Raw genomic sequence first — 8,394 nt, 5'->3', positions numbered from 1 at the left:
GGAGTACTTCCAACAACCTCACCTTTTGATCGGGTGTCAACTCGACAAAATAACTACTGGCAAAGTGTTGTTTTTTTCCAAAATAAGCATATTTTAAATGCTACAGCAAAGGCTTCAACTTCAGTCTGGGGGGCTCCTCTATAGAAGGTTTAGGAGGCTTGAAAGATCGATTTGATAAATCCAGTGCTTCAAACTTCTTCCCTGCTCTATCCACAAACTACTTGGCTTCTATAAGTCACCAATGTCCTCAAAAATTATTGTGTCACTCCGCTCAAGTGAGTCTTCATCGCTATCAGAATCGCTGTGGTAAAATTTTGGAAACTCTTCCTCAACTGTGTTTCTATCAACCTAATGGCGTGGCATTCTTCATTCTCATCAGCACATTTCAAGGCATCAAATACATTAAAAATAATCTGCTGATTATTTACCCTTATGGCCAGTTCGTTTTTCTGCACAATAATTAAAGTCTTACCGGTAGCAAAAACAAGCCTTCCCAGAATAATTGACACATATGGGTTAGCTTTACATTCTAAAATAAGGAAATCTGTAGGAAAAATAAATTGATCTACTATTACCAGCACATCTTCAGTTTTACCCTCCGATTGTGCGTAAGATCGATCAGCCAGTTGCAATGTAACCGTAGTAGGTCTCGTTTTCCAATTCCCAGCTTCCTAGAAATAGCCATAGGCATTAGATTTACACTCGCTCCTAAATCAAAAAATGCCTTAGCAACATAATGGTTTCCAATTGAACATGGGATAGTGAAACTCCCTGGGTCCTTAAACTTTGGAGGTAATTTATTCATCAACATTGCTGTGCACCCTTCAATGAGAGCAATAGTCTCAAATTCTCCCAATCTGTGCTTCTTTGACAATATACCTTTCATGAATTTCACATAATTGGTTATTTTCTCCAATGATTCTGCTAGCGTTATGTTATTGTGCAGTTGCTTCAAAATATCCAAAAATCTTTTAAACTTAACATCCTGTTTAGAATTATGGAATCGTTGGGGAAAAGGTAGAGGTGGTTTTCCTTCAGGTTGCTGATATTGTTTTGCTGTGGCATTTTTGTTGGCAATATGATCTGGTTCTGCTGTAACATTCTTCTGTTTACCCTTTCCTGGTGTAGTATACTTTTCAATTGACTCTGAATTATTTTTATGGTTGAGTCTGGAGTCAGCCTCTTCTAGAGTGGTGTCTTGAACAACATCATCCAACTGTGCCCCACTTCTGAGAGTGATGGCTTTGCACCATTCCTTCCCTTCTGTTCTCGAATTCTCGGTATTGCTTGATAATGCTCTCGTGGCCTTGAATTTAAAGTATTTGCTATTTGCCCCACTTGATTCTCAAGAGCTCTGAGGGATGCAGTCTGGCTGTGAATTACAGTATCATTCTTAGCCATATATTCCTTCAACAAGGCTTCAATGGAGGTAGAATATGATGCTTGGCTCTATTGAACATTTTTCTTCGGCATAGGATGATTATAACCGGGCAGGCACTATTAGCATTTTGTCTCACAACATTGTTTAAGTTCCCCTCACCTTGATTATTCTAACTAAATTTCAAATGCTGCTTCCACCCTGTACTATAGATGTTGGAATAGGGTTATTGTTCCGATTAAAATTACCCATGTAGTATACAGAAGCTAGGTTTGATGGGCATTCATCAAACACATGGTCTTCCCCATAATAAACAAACAATAGTTTGGTTGATTTCATCTCATGGACTATAGTGCGTCATTTCATTGTTTTGATCATATTAGCTAAAGAAGATACCTAGGCTGCCAACGAAGTGATTGCACCAAGCTCCATGGTACAAGCAGCTTTCTTACCTGTCCCAACTCTCGTGGTAGGATATTGATAATCATTGTTGGCAATTTTTTCTAAAATCTCATAGACTTCACTATAAGATTTATCCAACAAGGTATCATTGGCAAAAGAATCAACTACCATCCTCGTATGCGCATTCAACCCATTATAAAATATCTCCATCTGCGTCCTGTGCTGGAATCCATGCATCATACATTTCTAAAGTAATTCATTAAATCGTTCCCAAGCATCATATAGCGTTTCATCCTCCGATTACTTAAAATATGTGATGTCATTTCTAAGCTTGAAATTTATATTTGGTGGATTACACCGTAGCAAAAATCTCTAGCAAAGATCATTCAATAATGCCACTGTTCTTGACGACAAAGCATTCAGACATGCTCTTGCATGATCTCTCAAAGAATATGGGAATAATTTAAGTCACAAAAGCGTCTTCAAGAACACCCTATTGTCTAAACGAGTCAAGACTTCTAGAAAAACTCTTAAATACAGTCTTGGATCTTCAGTGGGTAATCCACCAAACTGTTCTGCTATTTGTAATATTTGAAATATTATCAATTTTAACTTGAATTTTTGAGCTTGTATGTGTGGTCTTATTATTCCTAAATTCAAATCATCCAAAATTAGAACAACATGTTCCCGAATTGGTCTGTCTCGATCACCTATCACACGATGAACAGGAGGATTAACATCCTGACCAATGGCTCATCATTGAGACTAGGATCATTTAGGCCAGGATCATTTCCTTCCCTAGCCATATTACGTAACTCCCTTCTTCTCCATTGCAAAGTTATTTCAATATCTGGGTCAAAAGGATACTCTTCGCTAGCAGGAATGCCTATTGCAATAAACTGATGGCAAACCTGTACAAGTTAAATACAACTAATTTAAATAAAACTAAGAAAAAATAACAAAACCAAATTTCACCATTTGTCAATCCTTGACAATGATGCTAAAAACTTGTCTCGTGTAATATGATATGAGAATTGTGTAAGTACACATGTTGAATCAAGTAATAAAGTGATGAGTGAGATCGTCTCCACAGGGATTAGAACGATATAATTCGGTTGAGTTATTAAAGTGAGGTATGATTAATGTTATGAAAAAAATAATGATAAGAAAGCAGCGGTAATTTGAAGGAATAATGATGTGTGCAATATGTGTAACTGATAAATAATGAAAAATGTTATGACAAGACAAGAGTAAGAATACAATGGAAAATTTGAAAATGATTACGTGAATAATATGCAAATGAACAAGTGAATAATTAAAAATGTTATGGCGAAGATAATACGGCAAAGGATAGAGGGTCTACAATGTTGATTTGGAAGGTCAAGATTACTAAGAATCTTCCCTTACTGACAGTAATGCCTCGGCAAAACCATACTCAATCTACTACTCAGAAGAGTTCTAAAATGGTCTGATCCTTTTGAGAATAAGATTTCAAGTTACCTTGCCTTAAGCGATATATGTCTATAGGCATTTAGCACGGTACCCTGCACTATTTTGTTTTCTTTCTGTATGAACATTGCTCTATGTCTAAGGGCTGCTACAAGTATTTGGTCGAACACATGCTTATATCATTAAATTTCAATCTCATTAACCCAGCCTGGTCAGAATTAGATTAATTTACTGAACATGATATACATCCTTCTATGTCTAGAGTTTACAAACATGTAATTTTATAATAAAAAAACCATTGAATGAAACAATATATTAAAGCAGATCTATACTTCAGTCATTAAAGAAAATAAGAGTTTCATCAAGTAATCTTAACCTTACGAGATTTAGCTCATGGGTTGGAAATTAAAATTCAAATCCAAAGTATCATTCAACATCGTTTTCATCAAATAAATTCATGAAGAGTAATTAAGAAATAACGGAAGAACTTTAGAAAGATAGATTTCGCTTATCTAGCCTACACTCTAGCGATCCAATGTCCTATGGTGGCTGAGAGGGACTGCTTTCATCTTCCTCTTCCTGTCTCTGCTCAACTACTACCCTCTATGCTTTCTTGTTTACCTTTCTGCCCCCTTCAGGGTTTCCTACTTTGGCTTTTATAATCGTTTTCCTTAGGGTAAATCCAACAGCCCTTGATTTTTTTCTTTCTTTTCCAAGTAGATATATCTGGTACAAGTTCAACTGGGCCTAAAACCAGTACGCTTTAAGTGCTGACTGGACATCATCCCGACATTGCCACAACATTCATGTTGACAAACTATCCAACCCTTTACCCCAGAAAACCTTCACTCCTTTACTTCTTATTCCTCATCTTGCACCTGCTAATCCACCACCACACATAACCCTTCCACAAGCAGTTAAAAATGGTTAACATTTAAGTACAGTCCAAGCTCCTAATGCAATGCTAAAACAAAAAAAAATACTAATGAAATGTCCTAAAATGTAACTAAATGTACCTAAGTACAGGCAATTAACTAGATTTAAAAGCATGTAATATAACTCTTTTCAAGAGTTATCAATACTTCTCCTTTCGGTTTTGGCTTAAAATGGTAGTGTCGAAAAAATTGTGGGGTTCCTAAAAAGAAAAATTAAAAGCACACAATCATATATAGAAAACACTAAATCCCAACTGATTAAAACTAATGAAAAATTAACAATCATCCCAAATAAAAATATAGTAAAAAAATTCAAATATATATAAAAATGTTCAAAACTAGTTAGAATCAGATTCTGACTCTTTCATCATCTAAGTCTTGCCCCTATCGCGCCCCACAGACACTTTTGTTCCCGCCTTCTTGAAGCTGGGTTGTGTTATGCAGGCTCGGGTTGTAGATCACCTCGCCCTTTGCCGATGAGCGATCTGGGTGAAATACTCGTTCATAGCCTGGTGGTGCGATAGATGTCTCCTCCTCCTCATTCTCATCATCAGCAGCACCCTCCTCGCCTGGTGGTGGGAACCTCTCGAACATGTTGGGGAGTGTTGCTGATGTGGGCCACCCATTCAGCTCCGCAATGCGGATCAAAATGTCTCCCATGTCTTGCATCCAATAGGTCTCCCACTTTGATACTGATATATCCGTGAGGCCCATCATCTTTGACATGTGTGTCTTACCTTTCCTCTTCATCAACCCCTGAATGTCGCTCTTATGCTTTTTCTTTTGCTCTTTTTCCCGATTTTGCTTGCGTTGGAGCTCTAAGAACTAGTCGTACAAGTTGTCCCTAATCACTCTCCTCGTGGGTCTCATGAATGGCTCGATCGGTGACATGGGGACGTTGGCTTCATGACATGGGGAAATAATCAGATGCGGGAAGTACATACTTTGCTTCCGATGTCATATGCACTTGAGCATCTCCTCTTTGATCCAACGGTTGATGCAAATTTGTTCTCTTTACAGGATGGAATAAAATATAACCGTTTGATAGGTAATGACGTTAGAGGAACTATGGATAGGACCCAGGCGGGTGAAAATAAATTGCATCCACATCTTGTTAATCAGAAAAATGATGGTCGTTTTAATTTTTAGGGGCACCTTGAAATTAGCTTGGTAGGTCTAGTCACCACACCCTTCCGTCTTGTAATTAATTATACCCTTCATATAAAAGTCTTCAAATGTAACTAAATCTAATATAACCAAATGGTCATGGGTATAATACGAGCCATCATAGTATTGGCAAATCGCATGAGGTGCAATAAGCAGGTCTTTGCCTCACACAACCATGCGAGTGATAGTCTCGTCTCTCACTGCTTGTGATTCTCCCTTTCTTTCAGGGATGCGTAAATTTCGTAAATTACCATGTCAACCGTCGGTTCGATCGGGGTCGCTCAAAATTTGTTCCAACGATGAAACTGTACCAACTTCCATATTTCATCGTAAGCCAGCATTGTGGGATCGAACCCACGTTCTTGTATAAATGATCACCCAGACATTCAAAGAAAAAATCATTCGACTTTCATATTATGGAATCAATTGGCATTGAGATTACTCAATGCCTGAGTGGATCGTGATTGTTTTCTTGGTTTCTTTCTGTATGATCGTTGCTTTATGTCTAGAGGCAACTACAAGTATTTGGTCGAACACTTCCTCATATCATTCAATTTCAATATCATTAATCTAACTTTATTAGAATTAGATTAATTTAATGAACATGATGCACATCCGTCTATGTCTCGAGTTTGGAAACATGTAATTTCACAAAAAAAACCCCATTAAATGAAACAGTGTATGAAACCAGATCTACGCTTCGATCATTAAAGAAAGTAAGAGTTTCATCAACTAATCTCAACCCTATGAGATTTAGCTTATGGGTTGGCAATTAAAATTCAAATCCAAAGTATCATTTAACATTGTTTTCATCAAATCAATCAAAGAGTAATCAAGAAATAAAGGAAGAACTTCGGAAGGATAGCTTTCGCTTATCCAGCTCACACTCCAGCGATACAGTGTCCTGTGGTGGCTGAGAGGTACTGCCTTTGTCTTTCTTTTCCTGTCTCTATTCAGCCGCTACCCTCTATGTTCTTCCACCTAAGGATCTCCTTTTTGTTCTCTCCTCCCTTTCTAGGGTTTCCTTCTTTGGCTTCTATAATCGTTTTCCCTAGGGTAAATCCAATAGCCCATTATTTTCTTCCCTCTTTTTCGCGTATATGTATCTGGTACAAGTTCAACTGGGCCAAAAATTGGTACGCTTTGAGTGCTAACTGGACATCTTCTTGGCATTTCCACGGCATTCTTGTTGATAAACTGTCCACACCTTTTGCCCCAGCAAACCTTCATCCCTTTACTTCTTGTTCCTCAACTTGCACCTATCAGTCCACCATCATACACAACCCTTCCACAAGATATTAAAAATGGCTAACATTTAAGTGTAGTCCAAGCTCATAATGTAATGCTAAAACAAGAAAAATACTCATAAAATGTCCTAGAATACAACTAAATGTACCTAAGTACGGACAGTTAACTAGATCTAAAAGCATGAAATATAACTCTTTTTAAGAGTTATCACACCTTAAACCTGAGTTATTTATTGTCCTCAAGAAAAATATACATGAATGCAACGAATTTTGTCTACGCACATAACCACCTTGTACTGCTAGTCCAGTAAAAGAATAATATATACTTCAGTTCTTAGCAACTTCTGTCTCTCTGAACTTGTTAGAGTTTCAAAGGTTTGCTCAACAAAGGTAGTCCAAAAAATTTCTCCCTAAAAACAAAATTTCCTAAGTACTTATCTGTGATTTCTGGCCATAGCAAAAATCCCCCAATTTACTCAGTTCATTTGCTACCTAAACTCAAGCTCCTTTGTAACCCCTTTCCTCTAATCCTTCGTGAAATATTTATTTGTATTTGTGTTTTTTTTCTTTTTTTAAGTACATTAAGGGATTTAGCATGTCACAAAATTCTTTGACTTGATAATCATAAAGGAGCATACATCCTAATTACGTAATTACATCCTAATTATCTTAAAATCTAACTACAAACTAGAAATTGAAACTAATTTACAAAATGTTACACATTTGTTAAAGTTCAATGGTTGATGCTATGTCGTACTATTAGACGTGTCCGACAATTCTATAAATTTCACCATTGACTTTAATCATCTTTCACGCCTATCGCATACCTTTCAATCACTTCTTTGGCCACCGAAGCCATTTGTCTCATTCTCTCACATTATGAATACCTACACATGCGTAGCTTGGGAAATGCGTTTGATCAAAACCATTATGGATTAAATTAAAAAACATAACATTACTCCCTAACTAATCCTTCACTTTGGGAATTGCAGCCACATTTGAAGACTTCTATTTCATCACCATTTTTTGTGATTAGCTCATTTCACTCGAAATCAATAGTTGATTTAGATGTGGTCAGAAATGGCCTACCCAACAGAATGGGGATTTCCCAATCTTCCTTAAAGTCGAGGACTACAAATTCAACGGGGATTATAAATCCCTGTACCTTGACCAATACATCATCGAGTACAGCTTTCAGGTGTACCAAGGATCTATTGGCGAGTTATAGCAATTTTTAAATGTTTCTTAATTCCCTAAATCTGAGTCTTTGATAAATCGATAGGGGTATGAAATTTATACTAGTCTCTAAATCTCAAAGGGCTTTGCTACAATATTGATCCCAAATCTCTATTAAAATTGTAAAGTTACCTAGATCTTTTAACTTAGAGGGTATCTTCGTTAGGCGTTGAGTTGAGATTACCGGTTTAGGCATCGGTTTGTCTACCTCCTCAATTGGCTCGTGGTGCTAGGCTTGCTCCTCTTTTGTAGGCTTGTCGACATCTCTAGAATTTTATCCTCTTCATGGATGGGTTTGGTTGGCGGGTTCAATTCCTTGCCCAATCGTACTGCGATTGCCTTTACATGCTCCTTTCCATCTCTCTGGGGATTATTTTTTGTATTGCTGAGGAGACTCTGACCATATTACTTTTGAAACATCGCCATTAATTGGCTCATTTGGTCGTAGAGGCTATCCATTTTGGATTCAAGTTGTCCACATGTAGCTTGGACTTGTCGAATGTTTATCTTCATTGTTTGCATCTCCCGCTCAAGTTGATCGAATCTTTGACCACATACAGCATGGTCATTCCCCACGAAT

The 8,394-nt window shown here is 37.3% G+C and overlaps 1 non-coding gene across 1 annotated transcript; it reads left to right on the top strand.

The window, feature by feature from the left end:
• The first annotated feature begins 2,006 nt into the window (after positions 1 to 2,006).
• LOC128036388 (small nucleolar RNA R71) lies at positions 2,007 to 2,113 on the top strand. Its single transcript, XR_008193185.1, has one exon. It is a non-coding gene; the product is annotated as a small nucleolar RNA R71 (small nucleolar RNA).
• Positions 2,114 to 8,394: the final 6,281 nt, after the last annotated feature.

Source organism: Gossypium raimondii, chromosome 13 (genome assembly GCF_025698545.1).
Source record: "Gossypium raimondii isolate GPD5lz chromosome 13, ASM2569854v1, whole genome shotgun sequence".
Classification (NCBI taxonomy): Eukaryota; Viridiplantae; Streptophyta; class Magnoliopsida; order Malvales; family Malvaceae; genus Gossypium; species Gossypium raimondii.
The sequence above is the reverse complement of the archived record's forward strand: the minus strand, read 5'-3'. Positions and strand labels throughout refer to the sequence as shown.